The sequence below is a fragment of the Piliocolobus tephrosceles genome, chromosome 9, assembly GCF_002776525.5.
Source record: "Piliocolobus tephrosceles isolate RC106 chromosome 9, ASM277652v3, whole genome shotgun sequence".
Lineage (NCBI taxonomy): Eukaryota > Metazoa > Chordata > Mammalia > Primates > Cercopithecidae > Piliocolobus > Piliocolobus tephrosceles.
The window spans coordinates 40,563,836-40,591,183 of record NC_045442.1 but is presented as its reverse complement, the minus strand read 5'-3'; the positions used below and the strand labels follow the sequence as shown (position 1 = coordinate 40,591,183).

At 44.6% G+C, this 27,348-nt stretch overlaps 1 pseudogene; it reads right to left on the bottom strand.

The window, feature by feature from the left end:
- Positions 1-298: 298 nt before the first annotated feature.
- Positions 299-27,348, bottom strand: part of LOC111552215 — an 80,907-nt pseudogene continuing 53,857 nt past the window's right edge.

Genomic DNA, 27,348 nt, shown 5'->3' with positions numbered 1-27,348 from the left:
TTCTTGTCTTCAGTTCCAATGATTTTGAACCTGTTATTCAGAAAAAGAAGCCCTCTGATTCAAATACGGAACAGAATATTCTATTTAGTGCAAACACAAAGATCTGAAACTCCATTTTAAAGCCATTTCTATATAGTAAGAATCCAGCCTACATTTGTCAGTGGTAGAGAGAATAGTAAACAGAGGAGTCCCTGAAGAGGTCACAGTGTTGACAAAGTTCAACAAGATAGTGGAGTCTACACAAACATAGGGAACAAAGCTTGGCCCTTCCACATAGCTGTGAGGCCTTGACTTTGTTTTAAATCAGTGTCATTTCATGTCTCACATATTCCCCAGTGTCTGCATGCTGAAATACCACAATCACCAGGAGGTCCACTTTTCTGCAGTCTTGTGTAGATTTTCCTGCCACCCCAAAACCAAGGAATGTCTGCCATGGAGCACACCACCACTCGCTGGTACTGAGAAGTCTTTTTGGTGATTCAACCCAGACCATATTTCAACCCAGACCATATTTCCCGTATGGGTACGGGAAGGACAGATCTGCTCCAGGAAGAAGCTCTAGGCTTTATCTGCACTTCGTACTTGGCATAGAGTACAAGGTAATCCAGAGCTGTGATGTGCAACTGAAACTTGTGGGTCTTAGTGAATTTTCCGAAGCAGGTTCCCAGCAACACCAGCTTGTCCGTGGAGATACTGGCAGCCAACTTCAGAATCTTCTCACTCGCGTAGCGTAGGTGCCGTTGGGCCTGTCAAGTGGCAGCAGATTCTCCCCTGTGTATTTCATGATCTCAAACATTATATGGGCTTGCTCTTCAGCCAGGTCCACATTTTCCCGCTAGAATGGAACACTGGATCCTCATGCCCCATTGGCAGGAAAACCTGAACTTTTAAAAAAACCTTTCATGTAATGTGTGTCTGTTCTAATTAAGTCTTTCAGCTTTTGTATGCCTAATAAAGTCTTCATTTTGCTTCTGTTTTTGAAAGATATTTTTTTACCACATAGAGAATTTTAGATTAATAGTTTCTTTATTTTAGTATTTTAAAGATACGGCTCTACTGTCTTACTTTTTTGGATTGTTTCTAGCAAGTCGTTTATTGCTGTCCCTACTTCTGTTTCTCTGTACGTAATGTGGGTTTTTTTTCCCCCCTCTGAATGCTTTTTAAGATTTTTCTCTTTAACACTGGTTGGGAGCATTTTGATTATAATGTACTTCCAAATTCCTTGTGCTTGGAGTTTGTTGAGCTCCTTGGATTTGTGGATTTATACTTTTCATCAAATTTTGTAAAATTTTAGCCAATAATTTTCTTCAATAATATTTTCCTTTCTTTCCTCTCCTTTGGGGACTGCTTGAAGTCATCTCAGGGTTTACTGATACTGTTTGCATTTTTAAAATTCTCTTTTCTTTGTTTCATTTTGGGTAATTTTTATTGCTATCTATTCAAATTTACTATTTTCTTCTTCTGCGTGTCTCATCCGCTATTAATCCCATCCACAGTATTTTCTTTTTCCTTTTTGTTTTTCTTGAGACATAGTCTCGCTCTGTCACCCAGGGTGTAGTGCAATGCTGCGATCTTAGCTCATTGCAACCTCCGTCTTCCAGGTTCAAGTGATCCTTCCTGACCTCAAGTGATCTGCCTGCCTCAGCCTCCCAAAGTGCTGGGATTACAGGCATAAGCCACTGGACCCAGCCCACAGTATTTTTCATCTCAGACATTGTAGTCTGCATCTGTAGAAGTTCAGTTTGCGTGTCTTCTCCCAGCCCTCTGGTATTATCTTCCTTGTCTCTGCTTAACTTTTTGAACACATGAAATATAATAACTGTTTTAATGTCTACCTCTGCTAATCCTGACATCTGCATTAGTTCTGGGTTGGTTTAAACTGGTAATTTTTCTCCTCATTTTGGATCATATTTTTTAGCTTCTTTATTATACCCGGTAAATTTTAATTGGATGCCAGACATTCTGAGTTACAGCTTGTTTTTTGTTTTAATAAGATATTTTGTATTCCTATAGTTATTGTATTTCTCTTACTCTCTGGGTCTTTCCAGACTCTTAGCTGTGTCTCCTCGATTGAGGGGTCTGCTGGATTCTGCTTGAATTACTCCTCCATGTGCTGTGGCCTGGAAACTCTTTCAAGTCCATAAGCTGGGGCGGTCATAGGCTTCCCATCATTTGTTCCTTATCACGCAGGGATCACTGTCCTTTGTTGCCTGCTACCAAGTGTCCTGGAAACTGCTGTTTCATATATTTTGTCCATTCTTTTTGGTTGTTTCAGGCATGGGGGTAAATCTGGTTTCCGTTACTCTTTCTTGGTTGGAAGTAGAAAGAAATCTCTTTTTATTGACGTGAAATTCAGATAACATAAAAGTAACCATTGAAAAATGAACCATTCAGGGGCATTTAGTATATTCACAATGTGGTGCAACCACCACCTCTGTCTAGTCCCCATTTTCGTCACCCCAGAAGGAAACCTATTACCCCTCCATCAGTCCTTGGCCTGTGCCTTCTCTCTGGATTTAAATATTCTGGATATTTCATATAAATAGGATCCTATGAGATGTGATTTTTTGTGTCTGGTTTTCACTCAGCATAATGTTTTCAATGCTCACCCATGCTGTAGTACATATCAGTACTTCGTTCCTTTTTATTGCCAAATGGTATTTCTTTCATTCTATGTTGTAGGGGCCAAGGGAAAACTCCTCCTTTGCCCTGTGAAATTTTGCTGAAAAATCAACTGACAAAAGGCAAATTAATAAGAGAAAAGGCACACAGATTTATTAATGTGCACATGGGAGAAAACCACAGAGTAATTACTCCAACCCCTCAATAGGGTTCAGAAGCTTATACAATATCTTGAGGTTGCAGAAAGAATAAGGGTTTAGATTACGGCAAAGCAGGTTATGGGACGGGGAGAGGGGGAGGTGTGGCTAGCAAAGGTGGTCTTGTAATGTAAATGAAACTTCACAGGTAGCAGCCCTCAGAGATAATAGATGGCAAATGTTTCTTCCAGACTTTTAAAGGTGTCAGACGCTCAGTTAATCTTTCCTAGATTAGACAAGGGAAGGCCTCAGAGAAAGCCTGGCTGCATCCGTGCAGATTTTCTTTATAGATGCAAGTGTCTTCCACAAAAGGCAGCTTTGCAGGCCTACTTCTGTTTGCAGGCCCTCTGATCTCAAAATACGTCCAATTTTTGGTTTTGGGTGTGCTATTTTGATTTCCTTTAATGTCTATGCCACGACTGGTTGATTTCATGTATCTGCTGATGGACATTTGGGTTGTTTCCACCTTTTGGATATTGTGAATGCTGTGGCCACGAGCACGCGTGTATATGTGTTTGTTTCAGTACCTGTTTTCAGTTCTTTTGTGAATATACCTGGGAGTGGGATTGCTGGGTCATATGCTAATTCTATTTTTAACTTTTTGAAGAACTGCCAAATTGCTTTCCACAGTGGCTTAACCATTTCACATTTTCATCCTCTTTTTTTTTAGTAATTGATTTTTTGGGGGTATGAATTTACATACCTTAAATCACCCACATTTTAAGTACACAGTTCAGTAAGTTTCCTCAGATGAACGCATTTGTATAATCACCATCACAATCAAGAAAGAAAACTTTTCTATCACCTTAGAGAGTTTCCTCATGTCTATCCGGAGTCAATTCGACTCTTTTAGTCAACCACTGTTAACGTTAACTGTAGATAAACTTTGCTTGTTCCAGAACTTTGTATCAATGGAATCATGCAGTGTGTACTCTTTTGGATCTGAAGTCTTTTGTTCTTCCTAATGTTTTTATGAGATTTATCCATGTTGGTATGTGTAGTACAGTTTCTCTTTTGATTGCTGAGTAAAATTATATTTTATTGCTATACCACGATTTGTTCATCTGTTAAATGTATATTTCGGTTGTTTTCAGTTCGGGGCTCTTATAAATAAAACTATAAGCATTTTCAGTCTATGTGTGTCTTCATAATGAACCTTTATGTCTTGTAGATAACATACATTTGAGTTCTACTTTTCTTTTTTTGTTGTTTTTTATGAGACGGAGTCTCGCTCTGTCACCCAGGCTGGAGTGCAGTGGCCGGATCTCAGCTCACTGCAAGCTCCGCCTCCCGGGTTCACACCATTCTCCTGCCTCAGCCTCCCGAGTAGCTGGGACTACAGGCGCCCGCCACTGCGCCCGGCTAGTTTTTTGTATTTTTTAGTAGAGACAGGGTTTCACCATGTTAGCCAGGATGGTCTCGATCTCCTGACGTCGTGATCCGCCCATCTTGGCCTCCCAAAGTGCTGGGATTATAGGCTTGAGCCACCGCGCCCGGCCTTGAGTTCTACTTTTCATCCACTTGGCCTACAGGCACGCACCACCATGTCTGGCTAATTTTTTTGCATTTTTTGGAGAAGGGGTTTCACCATGTTGCCCAGGCTGGTCTCAAACTCCTGGGCTCAAGTGATCCTCACGTCTTGGCCTCCGAAAGTGCTGGAATTATAGGTGTGAGCCACCATGCCGGGCCTCAATCTCTGCCTTTCAATTTGAGGCTTTTACATTGAAAGTAAGTTTTGATATGGCTGTGTTTAAATCTATTAAGTTGGTACAAAAGTAATTGCAGCAAAAACTGCAGTTACTTTTGCACCAACCTGATATTATTTCGCTACTTATTTTCCATTTGTTTATTAGTTTTTTTCTTCTTTATTGCTCCTTGTCTGCCTTCTTTTGGGCCAACTAATTTTTTTCTTCTTTTTGGAGACAGAGTCTTGCTGTGTTGCCCAGGCAGGAGGGCAGTGGTGCGATATTGGCTCACTGCAACCTCCACCTTCCAGGTTCAAATAATTCTCTTGCCTCAGCCTCCCAAGTAGCTGGGACTACAGGCATGTGCTACTATGCTCAGATAATTTTTGTTTTTTTAGCAGAGATGAGGTTTCACCACATTGGCCAGGCTGGTCTCAAACGCCTGACCTCAAGTGATCCGCCTGCCTTGGCCTCCCTAAGTGCTGGGATTACAGGCGTGAGCCACTGCACCCAACCACCAAATGCTTTTTGATATTCCATTTTATTTCCTCTATTGTTTCTTTCGTTTTCTTGTTTTTGAGATGGAGTCTTGCTCTGTGTGCAGTGCCACGATTTCAGCTCATTGCAACCTCCACCTCCCAGGATTAAGCATTTCTCATGCCTCAGCCTCCCCAGTAGCTGGGACTACAGGCGCATGCCACCACATCCTGCTAAATTTTCTTTTGTATTTTTTGTAGAGATGGAGTTTCACCACGTTGGCCAGGCTAGTCTTGAACTCCTGACTGCAAATGAACCACCGTCCTCAGCCTCCCAAAGTGCTGGGATTACAGGCTTAAGGCACTGCACCCAGCCTGTTTTCTCTATTTGTTTCTCTGTTTTTTGGAGATGGAGTCTCACTCTTTTTTTTGAGACGGAGTCTAGCTCTGTTGCCCAGGCTGGAGTGCAGTGGCGCGATCTTGGCTCACGGAAAGCTCCGCCTCCCAGGGTCATGCCATTCTTCTGCCTCAGCCTCCCGAGTAGCTGGGACTACAGGCGCCCACCACCATGCCCGGCTAATTTTTTGTATTTTTAGTAGAGACGGGGTTTCACCATGTTAGCCAGGATGGTCTCGAACTCCTCACCTCATGATCCTCCCGCCTTGGCCTCCCAAAGTGTTGGGATTACAGGCGTGGAGCTGCCGCTCCTGGCCGAGTCTCACTCTTGTTGCCCAGGCTGGAGTGCATTGGTGTGATCTTAGCTCACTGCAACCCCCACCTCCCAGTTTCAAGCAATTCTCCTGTCTCAGCCTCCTGAGTAGTTGGGATTATAGGAGCCCGCCACCATGCCCAGCTAATTTTTATATTTTTAGTAGACACAGGGTTTCACCATGTTGGCCAGGCTGGTCTTCAACTCCTGACCTCAGGTGATCCACCCGCCTCAGCTTCCCAAAGTGCTGGGATTACAGGCGTGAGCCACTGCGCCTGGCCTCCTCTATTTATTTCTTAGGTATACATTAAAAAATATTTTAAGTGGTTTCTAGGGCAAATATGCATCCCAATCTTATCCAAAACCATTTAGAATGGATTTTACTACCTCATATTTCATAATCACACTTCATCCCTGATGCTTCAAACTTCTGACTTCCTAATTTACAAATGAAATCACCTTACAACAGCATAATTCTATTAGCACCCCCCTTTCAGAGGGCTGTCATTGTATAGAAAAAAAAAACTTGATTCAGACATGTTGGCCGGGTGCAGTGGCTCACGCCTGTAATCCCAGCACTCTGGGAGGCCAAGGCAGGCGGATCACGAGGTCAGGAGATTGAGACCATCCTGGCTAACATGGTGAAACTCCATCTCTACTAAAAATACAAAAAATTAGCTGGGCGTGGTGGCGGGCGCCTGTAGTCCCAGCTACTCCGGAGGCTGAGGCAGGAGAATGGTGTGAATCCGGGAGGCGCAGCTTGCAGTGAGCTGAGATCCGGCCACTGCGCTCCAGCCTGGCCCACAGAACAAGATTCCAACTCAAAAAAAAAAAAAAAAAAAAAAAAAAGTTCCCTTTCCTCGATGAGCCCAGAGGAGAGGGGAAGACAGATGTATAAAAGAAAGAATTGTACTGTGGAAAGGTAACGGTAAAGCCCCAAAAAGGGGCAGAAGTAGACTCAAGTGGGGAATTATCAAATCTCATCAAAGAGGTGAGGAATCCAGGAGGGCTTCACAGAGGAGGTGCTGGAGATGGAGTAGTAAAAATAAGTATGGCTTACTGGGGCAAAAGGAGAAATGGTGCCATAGGCAGAAGGAACTAGAAAGCATCAGTAGTTCAGTGTGTCTGGAGCAGGCAATAGGCAGTGTGAGAAGAGTAAATAGATGAGGCTGAAGTTCGGGGCGTTATCTCTGGATCCTGGAAAGCCGTGAGTGTCTTGTCAAGTTCTAACTTCAGTGCATGGGTAATAGGGAGTCGCTTAATAGGGAGCTTTAATACATTCAGATTTGTTTTAGGCAGTGATGGCTGGATTGAATGGGGCCAAGACAGGAGGGCAGAGTAAGGAATTTGTAGGAGAATTTGGTGACCCTGTGAGAAACAAGGGCTGCTCTAATGCTCCTGGACAGAAGGGCTGCAGAGGCAGGCATGATTAAAGAGCAGAACCACAGGAACTTAGAATCAACTGATATGAGGAATGAACATGAAGGAGGTGCTTGGGATGACTAGAGGTGGAGGTAATCTTCACTAGGATGGAGAGGGAAGACGATGGTCAGTGTCAGGAGAGGGGGGAAGATGAAGAGTTCAAGACGGAATGTATCGAGTGTGGTGGTGTCTGTGGAATCTGTTGGAAATGCTCAGAAGAGAGCTGCAAATACAATCTGGTGTTCAGGGCAGAGAAGAATGGAATTGGAGTCATCAATGGATGGCGTGGAGAGGTGCACGGCAGTTACGATTATGGATGAAACTGACCAGGTGAAACTTGTAGAGTTGGAACAACAGGCAAGAGGAAGGCTTGGAAAGGGACTGAGGGGAAACCATCCGAGAAGATGGTGGCTTGTCAAGATTCCATGCTCCAAGGGAGCATTACTGGTTTCATCCACTTTTCGAATATTCTATCAGTCTTTCTGCTTCACCTAAGAGGACATTGCATGTTAACTGAGTATGTGTGTGTGTGTTTTTTCCCCATTATTAATGTACCAATGTCTGCTAATCAAAGCCCAAAGGAGGGGTCACAGTCCCTGCCACCATGCAAGGGAAAGAAGGATGAGGCACCCGTTTCTCGCTTTCTATCCCCACTGAATCTTGTCTTCATACAGAGCCTCAATGAAGGTGAAAGAAGCCACCATTTATTGAGGACCTACTATGTGCTAGGCACTGTACAGACCATTTATTGACATTTTTGGTCCTTCCAACCTCAACAGAGAAGTGTGAGAGTGCTATTAGCTAGCGGGAGGAGGCGGGTGGCGGGGGGGGCGGGGGGGGGACTCAAAAGGTCAGAATTATATAATGTATTTATGGCCTGAAATTTTTGCCATATTAACCTATTTTTTCTTTCTAGTATTTCCCTCCTCCTCTTTCTCTCATTCAGAGAGTCACCCTGTGCTCCTGAGCTCAAGGTAGATGTGAGACAGAATTTCCTGGTGTTTTGTTTCCAAAAGTTTAAAAACATTAATAATAGTATTTGAGGAAGGTGAGGAGGGAAGGATTTTATTCACACTTAAAAAAGTGTGTATACACACTTCTGGGGCTAGAGATGAGTGAGGAGAGCAGAGAGGTCTCTTTTGTCGCCAGAGCTGCAAGGGAAGTGCTTTCTTTTTTTTGAGGCGGAGTCTCTCTCTGTCGCCCAGGCTGGAGTGCTGTGGCGCGATCTCAGCTCACTGCAAACTCCGCCTCCCGGGTTCACGCCATTCTCCTGCCTCAGCCTCCCGAGTATAGCTGGGACTACAGGCCCCTGCCACCACGACCGGCTAATTTTTTGTAGTTTTAGTAGAGATGGGGTTTCACCGTGTTAGCCAGGATGGTCTCAATCTCCTGACCTCGTGATCCGCCCCCCTCGGCCTCCCACAGTGCCGGGGATTACAAGCCTGAGCCACCGCGCCCGGCCGGGAAGTGCTTTGTAGTGTGTGTACAGGGAGGGAACAAGGACAGCTAGGCAGAGGGTCCATGCTCAAAGGTGGCACAGAAAGGGGATGAGAGAAGCATTGCACAGATGCTTTACAGACAAGAGCAAGCGCTGTCTGTGTGAAGCCCTGGCTGAAAATGGATGGACCCTTTTCTATGACCAAATGTACCCTCCACCTCTTCTCACCTCCCAACCTTGATGCAGGCCTTGGGAAGAGAAGGGGATCTGTGGTGCACTAGTGATCTGGGTCTCCAAAAACCAAAACTGAACATCACTGATTGGTAGCGCAGCTCCTACTGTGGTGGATTTCAGGATACCAATGTGAGCTCTCTGCAGAACTGGGAAGGGAGCATGCAATCTGCTCCCGTGAACCATACGAGCCAGCTCTGCCACACCACCGAAATCCTCCTGAAACCCTCATGGAAAAGACTAGAATTATTATTTCTCATCAGCAAAATAGAAATGAAGTTGAAATTTAAAAAAACATACGAATCTATGTTTTTTGCCCACCTAATTTAGGGACAGAGATGGTATGTTACTTAATTATAAACACAAAGAAAGTGGCTGACCTGAGACTTTAATCCATGGCTGCCTGACTCTAAAGCCTTACCAGCTTACTGACTGGCTCTTCTCTGGGCTGAATTCTTGGGGAGTGCTTGGCTCACACTGCTGTCTGAGTCTGTTCCCATTCCTCACTCTTGCCCTTCCAGTCCTAGGAAAAGAATATCTTTGGCTGTGAGAGGGTGGTGGCCAGGGGCATGCCTCTTTTTCAACCATCCTTCTCCTTGCTCTCGTCCACATTTCCTAGGAAATCACTGGGTAAAGAGTTTACGTTTTACTTTCGGATTCTGGACATGACCTAATTGTGGACATTAGGCTAGAGAGCTGGATAGGGAGGTGAAGGGGAGGGACTCTGTTGATCATCGTCTTGGCTTTGTGGCTCAGCTGTCCATGCCCTTAGAAGTAAGGAAGTGGCACTCACCTCTCCTGCTGACTGTGGCGGGTAATTTAGTCACCAGAGAAAGGGCTAATATGTGGCATTCAGGCCACCACTTCTCTTTTCTGGGCTTATGGCTGACATCACCAAGTTATTACAAGATGACAAGGCGCCATAAGCCTCAATGCTGCACTCCAGGAAGCTACAACCAAACCCAAAGAAGGTGGCTGGGCCAGGTGGTGAGTTTGGAGCTTCTCAGCTCCAAACTCACCCTTCCATACCCGCTTTGTGATGCTGGGGCTGCGACTCTGCCCACCAGGGGGAGCTAGAGGAAAACAGCCAGGAGGAGGAGGAGGAGGAGGGAGAGGAGGGGGAGGGGAAGGGGGGAAGAGGAGAGGGAGGAGCAGCAGCAGCAGCAGCAGCATCCCTCCTTCCTATCTGCTTGTGGTTCCTGTGCACATCACCCAGGCAGTGCTTGTCCTTCCAGACAACAGCAGTTTCTTCTTGTGGCAAAAGCTGAGCCAGTTTGCAGTTTTTCAAAAATTTGTGACACCACCCTCCTTGTGCCCCTCAAAGACAGTGGCACCAGCCTGCCAGCCCCTTCCTCAGAGGTCTGAATTTTGCCTTTTCCAACCTTCCATGTTTCAATACTTCCTTTGGGCTCTGGCTGTGTGGGTGGAGCTGCCTTCCATAGTTGCCATCTCCATGATACCCTAGAGTTCCGTTTATACCCTTTTGGATACCTAGCTAACAATTCCTCATGTTCAATGCTGACTATTAAATTCACCGGTGTGATTTCTGTCCCCTGACTGGACCCTGACTACCATTGTGCAAATGAGAGAAAATGCATTTGCCATCCCTGGACCAGGCCATTATGGTGGTGTTCACGGCAGAAGCTTCTGCTACACAAAACCCAAGACTCTTGTAGGGCCTGAAGACAGTGCAAATCTAGCTCTACAAGCACAGCGAGGCAAGAGAATGCACAAAGGGCCTTGAACAAAGTAGCCCTCTTGGTTCCACTCCTCTAGGAAAATTCTGTTTTGTATCACTCAGGATGGGGTATCCAGGTGGCAGCCTGCCCCAAGAGTGCACCAATTATATCCCAAGCTTTAGGGCTGGGATGGAGGGAACCTGAGAAATCAGCCTTCTTACCTTCAAAGATGAATCCAAGGCCCAGAAAGGGGAGGGGCTTGACTCAGGTAACACAGCAAGTGAGTGTCAGGCTGGGATCAGACCCCAGGTCTCCTGAACCACTGGGCCTTCCTGGGTCATGGACTGTTTCTCAACTCTTTCGACTTAGGAAACATGCTAGAGATGGCTGCTGTTGTGCCAAATGGTTTCTCTACTACATCCGATAAAATAAAGACATTTCCTTTCCAGAAATGCTTAAAAATAGTTAAAACAATTCTTTTGTTGTTGTTTGTTTTGTTGTTTGAGATGGGGAGGTCTTGCTGTGTTGCTCAGGCTGATCTCAAACTCCTGGGTTTAAGCAATTCTCCTGCCTTGGCCTCCTAAGGTGTTGAGATTACAGGCATGTGCCATCGTATCCTGCCACACAGTTGTTCTTTATGTTTCAAAATACCTAATCACTAAGTGTAAACCACTTCCAATTCTAAATTTAAAATATGAAATAAATATACCAATATCCTATAAAAGGGCATGCATATACCTAGGTATAACTAACGGTAAGATTGTGGATCAGTTTCTTAACTTCCGTTTCCTGCAAAACGGCAGTTAAAATATTTCCCTCTCCAGGTAAATATTGGGGTAAAGTGTTCTCTTAATAGATGGTAGCTGTTGTTGATGAATGACTAATATTCATCTCAAATATAATATATACACTTCTTTTTCTCATTGGTCTTTTTGGCTCTGAAACAAAATCTGGTTTTTTTTCCCCCAGTGGCAGTAATCCTGGCATAAAGCCCAAGCTTATTAAATGTTAGAGATTATTAAGTGGTCAGTATCAGCATGTTGCGTTTTCCTTTAATTCCCACCCAAACAGTGGGTTGAGGCTATTTCTTTGTGGGAATTGAGGACTCTTCTCCCATCACCTCTTTCTAACCCTGGAAGAGGTCTCTTCTGAAACTGAGCAAGGCCTGATGACCCATTGATGGGGTCATCGAGTGTGGGGCCTTCTGGGCTTGGCCTCCAGGAGAAAGGACCCCTTAAGGCCATCACGAAGCCCCACTGATTCACACCCAGTGATTTACCGAGCACTGGGGCCGCTGACACCTTTTATGCCTCTTCTTCTAGGCCAAAGAGACAAAGCTGGGGAAGACGTGGCAGGGAACCCATCCCTGGGTCACCTCTGCAGAACTCTCCCATCATTGATGGTGTCCCTTTGCCCTGGAAAACAAAACCTAGGCCCCTTGACTTTGGGTTACCAGCACTTTGGCACCATCTTTGAAGCAATGATCTGAATTTACGACACAGGCATGAAAGCCCATTTAAGGCTCTGCCCTATTCCCCGGCCGCTGAACTTCATGTGGTCCAGAGTAAATCACTGTAATAGCCATTGGGCCGGCATTGTTGCGGGATGTTTTATACCCGCGCTGTCAGTTATTTGGGGTGGTTAAACTGAATTGCTGAGTCTCAAGTTACAGTTGTTGCTTTCTCTTGCCTTGTGCATAATTATGGAGAGACATAACAGCCAAAGGTAGGTTCAACAACTAGATTCATAAAGGAGAGAGCGGGGAAAAAAGCAACCTGCTTTCTAACCCATGAAGGGATTTCTTTTCTCCCTTTCACTTGGGACAATGAAGTCACTTTCTCCTGGGAGAAGGGGTGGTACCGATTGCCAAGTGGTCCCTAGATTCACTGCCCTGATGAATGGACTGTGTGTCCTGGAGCCCTCAGGTAGCCACGAACTGAGCTTTCCTGGCTCTGGGTCCTTGGTGGGCAGAGGTGGGCCAGTTGATGCTGCAGTCAGAAAAAAAGGCTTTAGCTGGCTGGGCGCGGTGGCTCATGCCTGTAATCCCAGCACTCTGGGAGGCCAAGGTGTGTTGATCACCTGAAGTCAGGAGTTTGAGACCAACCTAGCCAACATGATGAAACCCCGTTTCTTTTTTTTTTTTTTTTGAGATGGAGTCTTGCTCTGTCGCCCAGGCTGGAGTGCAGTGGCCGGATCTCAGCTCACTGCAAGCTCCGCCTCCCGGGTTTACGCCATTCTCCTGACTCTGCCTCCCGAGTAGCTGGGACTACAGGCGTCCGCCACCTCGCCCGGCTAGTTTTTGTTTTTGTATTTTTTAGTAGAGACGGGTTTTCACTGTGTTAGCCAGGATGGTCTCGATCTCCTTACCTCGTGATCCACCCATCTCGGCCTCCCAAAGTGCTGGGATTACAGGCTTGAGCCACCGCGCCCGGCCTGAAACCCCGTTTCTAATAAAAATACAAAAAAATTATCTGGGCGTGGTGGTGGGCGCCTGTAATCCCAGCTACTTGGGAGGCTGAGGCAGGAGAATCACTTGAACCCAGGAGGTGGAGGTTGCAGTGAGCCGAGATCGCACAATTACACTCCAGCCTGGGGAACAAGAGCGAGACTTCGTCTCAAAAGGGAAAAGAAAAGAAAAGAAAAGGCTTTACCCTTTTCTCCACCCACATCTGTACCTGGCACGTGTTTCCATCATGGGTGCCTTGCATGGCATGTGGATAGCTGTTTGCACTTCTGCATCCATGGAAGGCCTATAAAGGCACATACTTCACTGAGCCCTTCACTGAGGCATCCTGGAACCCCGGTGCTGGAATCGGAAGTCTCCAGGACACGTCATTTACGGGTGTGTAAACTGCTTCTCCTGCTCCATCTGTAACTCTTGGGTCGGGAAGATACAGTTGATGGCTCACCTTTTTTTTTTTGACTGTGGGTGGGGATCTCTGCTTGTTCCCCTCCCGATGGGGTGGAGAATGGCGGGGCAGAACAGGAGGCAGACGTGCAAATGCAGCCTCTTCCCAGCCTGGGTGGCCCTGTCCCCACTGCATGCTCCCCGAAGCCCTGACCTGGTACCTCTTCCTTCTTAAGGATTTTTGCCCTTCATGTATTTCTGGCTTAGTAACTACTTTGTTATTACAATGCAATAAGCACTAATGCATTCTCCTGGTTAAAAGGAGACAAAGGATGTTGAGTGGTCTCCTTCCCTCCTCGGACCCCATGTTTCTGTTCCTCACCTTCCAGAAGAAGCCATCATTATTCATTTTTGGTTTTGAATGTCTATCTGTGCATTTAATTTTTTTTTTTTTTTTTGAGATGGGGATCTTGCTCTGTCACACAGGCTGGAGTACGGTGGCACAATCTTGGGCCACTGCAACCTCTGCCTCCCGGGTTCAAGCAATTCTTCTGCCTCAGCCTCCTGTATAGCTGGGACTACAGGCGTGCACCACCACACCTAGCTAATTTTTGTATTTTTAGTAGCGATAAGGTTTCACCATGTTGGCCAGGCTGGTCTCAAACTCCTGACCTCAAATGATCTACACACCTCGGTCTCCCAAAATGCTGGGATTACAGGCATGAGGCACTGCACCAGACCTGCATTTACTTTTATTTGTATGAAAATGTTGGGGATGATGCCGGGCATGGTGGCTCACTCCTGTAATCCCAGTACTTTGGGAGGCCAAGGCGGGCAGATCATGAGGTCAGGAGTTCGAGACTAGCCTGGCCAACATAGTGAAACCCTGTCTCTACTAAAAAATACAAAAATTAGCCGAGTGTGGTGGCGCACGCCTGTAGTCTGGACTACTTGGGAGACTGAGGTGGGAGAGTCGCTTGAACCTGGGAGGCGGAGGTTGCAGTGAGCCGAGAACACACCAATGCACTCCAGACTGGGTGACAGAGTGAGACTCCATCTCAAAAAAAAAAAAAAAAAAAAAAAAAAAAAATATTGGGGATGAAAGAGGCGGAAGCAGCATTGTAACTTGCCTCTTGCCCCGGCTGTGGAAGGACAAGGGCAAGGCTGGACACATCAGTCAGCTCCCTGTCTAAGAGCAGAAGGCTGCTGGCGTGAGGGCCTTGAGAGCGTGGGCAGGTCTTTCTGAAGAGAGAGGAGGGGGCAATATAACCCCGGTAACAGTGCATGATTCTTCCAGAAGCCCTGAGGCGTCTGTGGTTCCAGAGTCGAAAGATCGGGTCTACTCTCAAGTCCACTAGGAGACACATGCAGAGAATTCAAATTCATGGTGATCTCCAGGTGCAATAATGATGGGGTACAGAGGGAGCAGAGGGACAGGAGAGTGACTTAGTTGTGATGGTTGGTAGGGAAAGGCTTCCTGAAAGGTCATGTCTGAGCTGGGGTTTGGAGGATCCCTAGGGGTGAACTGGGTAAATGGGAGGGCTGTGAGGGAACCCATGTGTGCAAAGGTTTGGCACTGGGGAATTGTAATCAGATTGGCATCATAGAGCCTGAAGCATGTGTGTGTGTGTGTGTGCAGTGTATGTGTGTAGGTGTGAGGTTGGAGATGAAGCTTGAGAGGCAGACAAGGTCTGGACTATGAAAGGAGCTGCTCTGACTGATGGTTGGGGACTGTGCGTGCTTCCCTCACTCATTACTCATTCCACAACGATGTGTGGAGCAGCAGCGCATCTCAGGCACAGCACTAGATGCCTGGGAGACAGTGGAAAGCAAGGCAGAAGTCCTCCTCGACTGACATTCAAAGGGTATATGTTACGGGGGAGGTAGGGGATGGGCAGAAACTGCAGAAACTCCACAAGCACAGACAAATCGTCAGTGTTCCAAGGAAGAGCATAGTGGGGGAGCCCACGGAAGCGTCCTTTGAGGAGGCGATGTTTCAGCAGAGACGTGAGAATGAGAAAGATCTAGGTCCGGAAGAGCAGGGAAGATACCTCCAGGTGGAGGGAGCAATGGGCGGGTCAGCTGCTTGAATGAAAAGGGAGGTGGGGAGCCACTGTGTTCCCAGGTGAGCATAGAGGTGCCCAAGCAATCCTGGTAGGATCAGAGGGGACCAGTTTAGGATCGTATTCGGGGAAGCAGAATGCCAGGCTGCCAGGCAAGGGGCATGTGGGGGCAGGTGAGGCTGCAGATAGGAAGACAGGCTGGGTGGCATCACGGATCCAGGTGCCAGAGCTCAGGGCCTGGGACAGGGTCAGGGCTCCACTGTCCACTATCTAGTCCATCATCACGTCAGCCTCACAGCTCCTCCTAGTAGCTCACGAACCTGTCTGTTCTTCTCCATCCCCAGTTCCCGCTGGCATCCTGGATCAGGCCACCATCCTGCCTAGATCCAGTGCCTCCTGACTGGTCTCCATGGCTCCATTCTTAACCCCCTGTGATGTAGTCTGCAGCCAGTAGCCAGAGCGATGTTTTGAAATGGAAATACAATCATATCATTCCCCTATTCAACATTCTTTGGGTGTTCCCCGTTGGAACAGGGAGACCTGGGAGATTATATTAAGGCCTCAGACTCCTTAATAATCTGGCCTTGCTGGGCTCAACATCATCACCCCTCAGAACTCTCTGCCCTGTCCACCTTCCCTGACTCCGTTTCCAGTCAGAATGAGCTCTTTTGATTTCCCTGAGCTGGTCTTACTGGCTCTCCTGCCTTCAGGCCCCTCTGTGTGCTTTTCCCTCTTTCTGGAATTTTCTTCTTCACCCCCCTCAACTGTCTAATTTCTGCTCACCTGCCAGGTTTCTCTGTTCAGGAAGACCTCTCTGGCCACATGGGAGGCAGCTGCCCCCATGGCAGGCCATGCCTACCCACACCCTAGCTCTTAGCATACTGCCTTGAAACTGCCTGACTTCTTGTCTGTTTCCTCTACTGGACTCTAAGAAGAAAGGGCAAACTGTGTCCTTCGCACTTAGCACAGTCTCCGGTATCTGGCTGGTCCAATAGGTCTTTGTTGCTGAATGACCACAGTCTGAGAGGTGAGAAGGAATAGCAGGAGCAAGAGCAGGGCCGGGGACGGAGGGGTTGAAGGTGATATCATGAGGAAGGAGGATGGCCAGGAGACAGCAGTGACGACCATGGTGAATGTTCATTGGCCCTTCCTCTGTGCGAGGACCAATGTAAGTGTTTTACATGTATTAGTCCATGAATCCTCCTGAAAACAATACGAGGTAGACACGGTTAGTATGCCTGTTTTCCAGATGAGGAAACCGAGGCACAGCAAGCTTAACAAATTTACCCAGAGTCATATAACTAGTAAGAGAGAGGCTGAGAGTCAAGCCCGGGTAGTTTAGTGCCTACATTCTACATACACCATGAAAATACACTCACCCCTCCCGAAAATATATTTGGGCACTTCAAACTTAAAGTGACAGTAGTTTTTAAAGTGACAGTCATTAAAGACCCGTTCTCTCAGTAGCTTGCACTAGCCACACAGGGGTGTGAACAGTTCAGCTGGTTCCGATTGGACAGGTTAAAATATTCCTCTAGAATTGGAATCCCAGAGGTGTTACTTTGGCCAATATGTGAGTTCTAAGCTGGCCCCAAACTCCAACTCAGTGATGCGCTCCAGTGAACAGCTGTGAAGTTATTGCCTCGTGCTGGGGATCTCCTCGCAGTGACTTTCTAAATAGGGAAGGTTGTGAGTAACAGTGGATTTTGTTGACAAAATGACTATGCCAGCTATGAAACTTACATCCTGCTTGGCAATATAATAACTGGCCATATCTTAAGTTACTATTAAACATTTACATCTTATGTAATGTAGAGGCGGTGAAACCCTGTCTCTACTAAAAATACAAAAATTAGCTGGGTGTGATGGCGTTCCTCTGTAGTCCCAGCTACTTGGGAGGCTGAGGCAGGAGAATCGCTTGAACCTGAGAAGTGGAGCTTGCAGTGAGCCCCAAACTCTTGTAAACTTGGAGGCACATGTGATATAGGTAGCTTTTTGAGGGACAAAGACGAATCATTTGATTATACAACAAAAATTGATGGAGCATCTGCTCTGTACTGGGCAGAGGGCCAGGTGCAGGGCTTACGGTGATGAATAAGACAATGTGGTCCCTTGTGGAACGTACATTATAGTGAGGAACACAGATGAGAAATAAATGAGTAAAAAGCAACTACTTTTGTGATTGATGTTTGCAGGTAACACATGACGGGGAGGGGCTGGGTTATCTAATAATGGGGTAGTGATGGTGGGTTTCAGGCTGTTCTGCATGCTGACCACTTTCAGCGCTAGGGCCTTCAGGGTTTCACTAAAAAGAGGGTGTAGGCTGGGTACGGTGGCTCAAGCCTGTAATCCCGGCATTCTGGGAGGCTGAGGTGGGAGGATCACTTGAGTCCAGAAGTTTGAGACCAGCCTGGTCAATATAGTGAGATCCCATCTCTACAAAAAATAAAAAATTAGCTGTGTGTGGCGCCACGTGCCTGCAGTCCCAGCTACTCAGAAGGCTGAGGTGGCAGGATCACTTGAACCCAAGAGTTCAAGGTTACAGTGAGCTATGATTACACTACTGCCCTCCGGCCTGGGTGACGGAGCAAGACCCTGTCTTTAAAAACAAGAAACGGTGGAGAAATGTAACGTAGTGTCAGAGCACAGGAGTCATTTGAAGTATGGCACCTTTTTAATACACCTGAGGTTCTCTTGAAAATAAACAACAGGAAGCAGTGTGAATCCCTCTCGAATGCTCTGGTGAGCAGCCCTTCACAACCTCCACTCAGAAGCTGATGGGCTGTGTCTCCAGGACAAGAGACTAGAGGTGGGCCTTTAGGTCCCTCAGACTTTGCTGATAGGATTGTAAAGTGGTACAACCTTTCTGCAAAAGTTTTGCAGTTTGTATAAAGAGTATCAAGTGGGATAATCCATTCTAACCCCAGCAATCCTCCTCCAGAAATTAATACTGAAGAAGTACTCAGAATTGAAGACAACAGATTTCTGATAAAAGTGTTCATTCCAGGGTTGTTTAGATTAGACATGATAGAAGAATATATAAGTACTTATGGTGCATTTACATGATGAATTATGGTACAGTCATTTTTGATGAATATCGAATGCTGGGAAATGTTCACTACATAAGTTAAGTGATAAAGCAAAGCATGAAAATATAACAAAATCTAAGCAATGATAGGAGTCTTTTTTTTTTTTTTTTGAGACAGAGTCTCGCTCTGTCGCCCAGTCCGGAGTGCAACGGCATGATCTTGGCTCACTGCAACCTCTGCCTCCCGGGTTCAAGTGATTCTCCTGCCTCAGCCTCCCAAGTAGCTGGGACTACAGGTGTGCGCCACCATGCCTGGCTAATTTTGTATTTTTAGTAGAGACAGGGTTTCAGCATGTTGGTCAGGCTGGTCTCCAATTCCTGACCTCAAGTAATCCACCCAACTGGGTCTCCTAAAGTGCTGGGATTACAAGCATGAGCCACCACACCCCGCCAGGAGTCTATTTTTAACAAACATAGAGATATACATGCTCAAAAAAGATTGTGAAATGTTATCTGTGGTTATCTCTGAAAGGAGGAAGTCAGGTGATTTTTTTCATCTTTGAACTTTCTGTGGTTTTCTAAATTCTCTTCAATAATCATATCCTATTTATAAACAAAGGAAGAAATTTAAAAGTCTACCTTTACTTTAAATAACAAATAAAAGTGTGTTCCAAGGTGAAACTGCTTTTGCTAGTTCCTGAATCTAAGAGGCTGTCACGTCTTGGAAAATAGGGAAGAGGAAAAGTGAATCTTCTTTAGGAAAAATCCTGCAGGTTCCTTACTCCCACAAAAGCTGTGCTGTTCACGTCTTCTCTGCTGCTACCTTAACACATCTTCTGGCAATGGTGAAAATGAGTCTGACACATGAAGAGCCAAGGAAGGAGTATTGCCCCGGGGTTCGTTGGCAAGTTCATGATAGCCTAGGTGTAAGACACAAAGGAACTAAAAAAGCAAGGGCTAACATTTATTGAGTGCTAGCTCTGTGCCAGCCATAATGCTAAGTACCACAAATACCACTGCCCAACACCCTGCCACCAAACACACACCTCTGTTGTTTCTTAATGTATTTAACCCTCACTGTGACCTTACGAAGTTGGTACTGTCACTATTCTCATTTTAAAGATGGGAACACTGAAGCCTTGTATTAGGCCGTTCTTCCATTTCTATAAAGAAATACTCAAGACAGCTGGGCGTGTTGGCTCACGCCTGTAATCCCAGCACTTTGGGAGGCCGAGGAGGGCAGATCCCGAGGTCAGGAGATTGAGACTGTCCTGGCTAACACAGTGAAACCCCATCTCTACTAAAAATACAGAAAATTAGCGTGGTTGCAGGTGCCTGTAGTCCCAGCTACTCAGGAGGCTGAGACAGGAGAATGGCCTGAACTCGGGAGGCAGAGCTTGCAGTGAGCCAAGATCGTGCCACTGCACTCCAGCCTGGGCGACAGAGCGAGACTACGTCGCAAAAAAAAAAAACAAAAAACTAAACAAAACAAAAACAAAAACAAAAATAAAAACCCCAAGACTGGGTAATTTATAAAGAAAAGAGGTTTAATTGGCTCATGGCCCTGCAGGCTTTACAGGAAGCATGGTGCTGACATCTGCTTGGCTTCTGGTGAAGCCTCAGAGAGCTCTCAATCATGGCAGAAGGTGAAGGGGGAATAGGCATATCATATGGCATGAGCAGGAGCAAGAGAGAGAGTGGGGGCAGATGCCATACACTTTTAAATGACCAGATCTCATGTGAACTCAGAGCAAAAGCTCACTATCACCAAGGGGATGGCCCAAGCCATTCATGAGGGATTTGCCCCCATGATCCAAACACCTCCCACCAGACCCCACTTCCAATATTGGGGATTACAATACAACATGAGATTTGGTGGGGACACACATTCAAACTATATCAGGCCTAGAAGGGTGGCATGCCCTGATCACACACGCCTAGTAAGTGGTATTGCCAGAACTTGAATCCAGGACGAAGCTATGCTGGGGAGTGGAAAAGTCAATGAATAGGGAGGAGGGAAGGACAAATGATGGGAGACACAAACATGAGTATGAATGGGAGACCAGTAAGCACCAGGTCCTCTGCAGTCTGAAGAGCACAGCAGACTAGGATGCCAAGAAGCAATTTGAAGGAGGGGAAAGATGGCTGCCTTCATATAAGAGGGCCCCAACAGTTCCAGCACAGTCTCTTAGGAGGGCCACCCCTATGACCTGGACAAAAGTTTCTTCCCTCTCAGAGCAGCAATAAAAAGATTAACAAAGAAATTGTTTGTGACTGATTATGAGTGCTGGTATTTGAGAAAGTTTTTCTTAAAGGTTAAGAAAGAGGCACAGAGTTCTGAAGAGAACTTCTGGGCACCTTCCAGGACCCCCCCAGGTTGATAGCAAAGTTTTTCATTGTAACTTCACTTTGAACATATGGCTTTTCTGTTCTGTGACACAGACAGGCAAGCTCCTAGAGCTAGCCTTATGTTCATCAGCTTCTGTTGAGGTTGTTTTTGGCACCAAGATGGATAGTGAAATTGGAGGCAGGTAAGAGGAAGAGTTTTCAGAGGTTTGTGAGCAAAAGAAAAGAAAAAAAATAGAGGTTTCATATGAAAGACAAAGCCTGGTTTTGATTATGGAAGGGGAAGTGGTGGCAGGAAAAAAGGGAGAACACAGCCTGGGTGGGGAGCCTCTCCAGGAGAAAGAAGTGAAGGGAGGACCAGTTCTTCATATCTGTCACCAGGGGGCAGCACTGGCACAATACAGCTTGGTTGTGCCTAGTATTCCAGTCCCAACAATTGGTAGGTTGCTTAGGGATGCAGAATTCTCAAATAACTAACACATTATAAAATTAGTACACCTTTGAATAGCTCTGTTTCCTTCCACCTGACTTAACATTGAAATCTATCCAAGCTAACAACACATCAAAAAAATCATGCAAGGATCAGGATTTCATGAAACATTCTAAAAGGTGATATTGGAAAAGTCCTATGGTTTCTGAAAAAGTTATTGAAAATATGAATATCACTAAATTAGTCCACCACCAATTGAAGAAAAGAATGGTGGCAGGATGCTTCAAAACAGAATGACTTGAATAGGAAAGGCTTCAGGAAATGGGTGAAGTCTTGTAATATTTTTGTGAAAATGACTATTTTTATGATCATGCTATAGAATAAAATCTGAAGTGAAGGTATTGCTATTGTACTGTCATGTAATGTTGACAGAAAATTGCACCAAGATCCCTGAAACAATACATTTATTGTTTGTTCCAAGAATTAGAGCACATTTACCATTATTTTCCAAATTTCATCATATAAGATGAAATAAACGATTTAGCTTCATTTAAAAAATTATTTTTATTAGTTTTTGTCATTTATTATGTTACTATTTACTACAATTTTTTTTTCTAGGAATTCTTTTTTTTATTATTATACTTTAAGTTCTAGGGTACATGTGTACAATGTGCAGGTTTGTTACATATGTATACATGTGCCATGTTGGTGTGCTGCACCCATTAACTCGTCATTTACATTAGGTATATCTCCTAATGCTATCCCTCCCCCTCCCCCCTCCCCACAATAGGACCTGGTGTATGATGTTCCCCTTCCTCTGTCCAAGTGATCTCGTTGTTCAATTCCCACCTATGAGTGAGAATATGCGGTATTTGGTTTTCTGTTCTTGCGATAGTTTGCTGAGAATGATGGTTTCCAGCTGCATCCATGTCCCTACAAAGGACACGAACTCATCCTTTTTTATGGCTGCACAGTATTCCATGGTGTGTATGTGCCACATTTTCTTAATCCAGTCTGTCACTGATGGACATTTGGGTTGATTCCAAGTCTTTGCTATTGTGAATAGTGCCACAATAAACATACTTGTGCATGTGTCTTTATAGCAGCATGACTTATAATCCTTTGGGTATATCCCCAGTAATGGGATGGCTGGGTCAAATGTTATTTCTGGTTCTAGATCCTTGAGGAATCGCCACATTGTTTTCCACAATGATTGAACTAGTTTACAGTCCCACCAACAGTGTAAAAGTGTTACTATTTCTCCACATCCTCTCCAGCACCTGTTGTTTCCTGATTTTTTAATGATTGCCATTTTAACTGGTGTGAGATGGTATCTCATTGTGGTTTTGATTTGCATTTCTCTGATGGCCAGTGATGATGAGCATTTTTTCATGTGTCTGTTGGCTGTATGAATGTCTTCTTTTGAGAAGTGTCTGTTCATATCCTTTGCCCACTTTTTGATGGGGTTGTTTGTTTTTTTCTTGTAAGTTTGATTGAGTTCTTTATAGGTTCTGGATAGTAGCCCTTTGTCAGATGAGTAGATTGAAAAATTTTCTCCCATTCTGTAGGTTGCCTGTTCACTCTGATGGTAGTTTCTTTTGCTGTGCAGAAGCTCTTTAGTTTAATTAGATCCCATTTGTCAATTTTGGCTTTTGTTGCCGTTGCTTTTGGTATTTTAGACATGAAGTCCTTGCTCATGCCTACATCCTGAATGGTATTCCCTAGGTTTTCTTCTAGGGTTTTTATGGTATTAGGTCTAACATTTAAGTCTCTAATCCATCTTGAATTAATTTTCGTATAAGGAGTAAGGAAAGGATCCACTTTCAGCTTTCTACTATGGCTAGCCAATTTTCCCAGCACCATTTATTAAATGGGGAATCCTTTCCCCATTTCTTGTTTTTCTCAGGTTTGTCAAAGATCAGATGTGTGGTATTATTTCTGAGGGCTCTGTTCTGTTCCATTGGTCTATATCTGTTTTGGTACCAGTACCATGCTGTTTTGGTTACTGTCGCCTTGTAGTATAGCTTGAAGTCAGGTAGCGTGATGCCTCCAGTTTTGTTCTTTTGGCTTAGGATTGTCTTGGCAATGTGGGGTCTTTTATAGTTCCACATGAACTTTAAAGCAGTTTTTTCCAATTCTGTGAAGAAACTCATTGGTAGCTTGATGGGGAAGGCATTGAATCTATAAATAACCTTGGGCAGTATGGCCATTTTCACGATATTGATTCTTCCTATCCATGAGCATGGTATGTTCTTCCATTTGTTTGTGTCCTCTTTGATTTCACTGAGCAGTGGTTTGTAGTTCTCCTTGAAGAGGTCCTTTACATCCCTTGTAAGTTGGATTCCTAGGTATTTTATTCTCTTTGAAGCTATTGTGAATGGGAGTTCATTCATGATTTGGCTCTCTGTTTGTCTGTTACTGGTGTATAAGAATGCTTGTGATTTTTGCACATTGATTTTGTACCCTGAGACTTTGCTGAAGTTGCTTATGAGCTTAAGGAGATTTTGGGCTGAGACGATGGGGTTTTCTAAATATACAATCATATCATCTGCAAACAGGGACAATTTGACTTCTTCTTTTCCTAACTGAATACCCTTTATTTCTTTCTCTTGCCTGATTGCCCTGGCCAGAATTTCCAACACTATGTTGAATAGGAGTAGTGAGAGAGGGCATTCCTGTCTTGTGCCAGTTTTCAAAGGGAATGCTTCCAGTTTTTGCCCATTCAGTATGATATTGGCTGTGGGTTTGTCATAAATAGCTCTTATTATTTTGAGATACATTCCATCAATACCGGATTTGTTGAGAGTTTTTAGCATGAAGGGCTGTTGAATTTTGTCAAAGGCCTTTTCTGCATCTATTGAGATAATCATGTGGTTTTTGTCTTTGGTTCTGTTTATATGGTGAATTACGTATATTGAATTGCATATATTGAACCAGCCTTGCATCCCAGGGATGAAGCCCACTTGATCATGGTGGATAAGCTTTTTGATGTGCTTCTGGATTCAGTTTGCCAGTATTTTATTTAGGATTTTTGCATCGATGTTCATCAGGGATATTAGTCTAAAATTCTCTCTTTTTTTTTTTTTTTTTTTGAGACGGAGTCTGGCTCTGTCACCCAGGCTGAAGTGCAGTGGCCGGATCTCAGCTCACTGCAAGCTCCGCTTTCCAGGTTTATGCCATTCTCCTGCCTCAGCCTCCCAAGTAGCTGGGACTACAGGAGCCCGCCACCTCGCCCGGCTAGTTTTTTGCATTTTTTAGTAGAGACGGGGTTTCACCGTGTTAACCAGGATGGTCTTGATCTCCTGACCTTGTGATCCGCCCATCTTGGCCTCCCAAAGTGCTGGGATTACAGGCTTGAGCCACTGTGCCCGGCCAAATTCTCTTTTTTTGTTGTATCTCTGCCAGGCTTTGGTATCAGGATGATGTTGGCCTCGTAAAATGAGTTAGGGAGGATTCCCTCTTTTTCTATTGATTGGAATAGTTTCAGAAGGAATGGTACCAGCTCCTCCTTGTACCTCTGGTAGAATTCGGCTGTGAATCCATCTGGTCCTGGACTTTTTTTGGATGGTAGGCTATTAATTATTGCCTCAATTTCAGAGTCTGCTATTGGTCTATTCAGGGATTCACCTTTTTCCTGGTTTAGTCTTGGGAGAGTGTAAATGTCCAGGAAATTATCCATTTCTTCTAGGTTTTCTAGTTTACTTGTGTAGAGGTGTTTATAGCATTCTCTGATGGTAGTTTGTATTTCTGTGGGGTCGGTAGTGATATCCCCTTTATCATTTTTTATTGCATCTATTTGGTTCTTCTCTCTTTTCTTCTTTATTAATCTTGCTAGTGGTCTATCAATTTTGTTGATCTTTTCAAAAAACCAGCTCCTGGATTCATTGATTTTTTTTGGAGGGTTTTGTGTGTCCCTATCTCCTTCAGTTCTGCTCTGATCTTAGTTATTTCTTGCCTTCTGCTAGCTTTTGAATGTGTTTGCTCTTGCTTCTCTAGTTCTTTTAATTGTGATGTTAGGTGTCAATTTTAGACCTTTCCTGCTTTCTCTTGTGGGCATTTAGTGTTAGAAATTTCCCTGTACACACTGCTTTAAATGTGTCCCAGAGATTCTGGTATGTTGCATCTTTGTTCTCATTGGTTTCAAAGAACATCTTTATTTCTGCCTTCATTTCGTTATGTACCCAGTAGTCATTCAGGAGCAGGTTGTTCAGTTTCCATGTAGTTGAGTGGTTTTGATTGAGTTTCTTAGTCCTGAGTTCTAGTTTAATTGCACTGTGGTCTGAGAGACAGTTTGTTATAATTTCTGTTCTTTTACATTGGCTGAGGAGTGCTTTACTTCCAACTATGTGGTCAATTTTGGAATAAGTGTGATGTGGTGCTGAGAAGAATGTATATTCTGTTGATTTAGGGTGGAGAGTTCTGTAGATGTCTATTAGGTCCACTTGGTGCAGAGTTGAGTTCAATTCCTGGATATCCTTGTTAACTTTCTGTCTCGTTGATCTGTCTAATGTTGACAGTGGAGTGTTAAAGTCTCCCATTATTATTGTATGGGATTCTAAGTCTCTTTGTAAGTCTCTAAGGACTTGCTTTATGAATCTGGGTGCTCCTGTATTGGGTGCATATATATTTAGGATAGTTAGCTCTTCCTGTTGAATTGATCCCTTTACCATTATGTAATGGCCTTCTTTGTCTCTTTTGATCTTTGATGGTTTAAAGTCTGTTTTATCAGAGACTAGGGTTGCAACCCTTGCTTTTTTTTGGTTTTCCATTTGCTTGGTAGATCATCCTTCATCTCTTTATTTTGAGCCTATGTGTGTCTCTGCATGTGAGATGGGTCTCCTGAATACAGCAGACTGATGGGTCTTGACTCTTTATCCAGTTTGCCAGTCTGTGTCTTTTAATTGGACCATTTAGTTCATTTACATTTAAGGTTAATATTGTTATGTGTGAACTTGATCCTGTTATTATGATATTAGCTGGTTATTTTGCTCATTAGTTGATGCAGTTTCTTCCTAGCATCGATGGACTTTACATTTTGACATGTTTTTGCAATGACTGGTACCTGTTGTTCCTTTCCACGTTTAGTGCTTCCTTCAGGATCTCTTGCAGGGCAGGCCTGGTGGTGACAAAATCTTTAAGCATTTGCTTGTCTGTGAAGGATTTTATTTCTCCTTCACTTATGAAACTTAGTTTGGCTGGATATGAAATTCTGAGTTGGAAATTCTTTTCTTTAAGAATGTTGAATATTGGCCCACACTCTCTTCTGGCTTGTAGAGTTTCTGCCGAGAGATCTGCTGTTAGTCTGATGGGCTTCCCTTTGTGGGTAACCCAACCGTTCTCTCTGGCTGCCCTTAAGAATTTTTCCTTCATTTCAACTTTAGTGAATCTGACAATTATGTGTCTTGGAGTTGCTCTTCTCAAGGAGTATCTTTGTGGCATTCTCTGAATTTCCTGAATTTGAATGTTGGCCTACCTTACTAGGTTGGGGAAGTTCTCCTGGATGATATCCTGCAGAGTGTTTTCCAACCTAGTTCCATTTTCCCCGTCACTTTCAGGCACACCAATCAGATGTAGATTTGGTCTTTTCACATAATCCCATATTTCTTGGAGGCTTTGTTCATTTCTTTTAACTCTTTTTTCTCTACACTTCTCTTCTCACTTCATTTCATTCATTTGATCTTCAATCGCTGATACTCTTTCTTCTAGTTGATGGAGTTGGTTACTGAAGCTTGTGCATTTGTCACATAGTTCTTGTGTTATGGTTTTCATCTCTATCAGTTCTTTTAAGGACTTCTCTACATTAGTTATTCTAGTTAACCATTCATCAAATCTTTTTTCAAGGTTTTTAGTTTCTTTGCACTGGTTACATAGTTCCTCCTTTAGCTCTGAAAAGTTTGATCGACTGAAGCCTTCTTCTCTCAACTTGTCAAAGTCATTCTCCATCCAGCTTTGTTCCGTTGCTGGCGATGAGCTGCGTTCCTTTGGAGGGGGAGATGCGCTCTGATTTTTTGAATTTCCAGCTTTTCTGGAAAAAGTGGTACTTTTTCCCCATCTTTGTGGTTTTATCTGCCTTTGGTCTTTGATGATAGTGATGTACGGATGGGGTTTTGGCGTGGGTGTCCTTTCTGTTTCTGTTTATTAGTTTTCCTTCTAACAGTCAGGACCCTCAGCTGC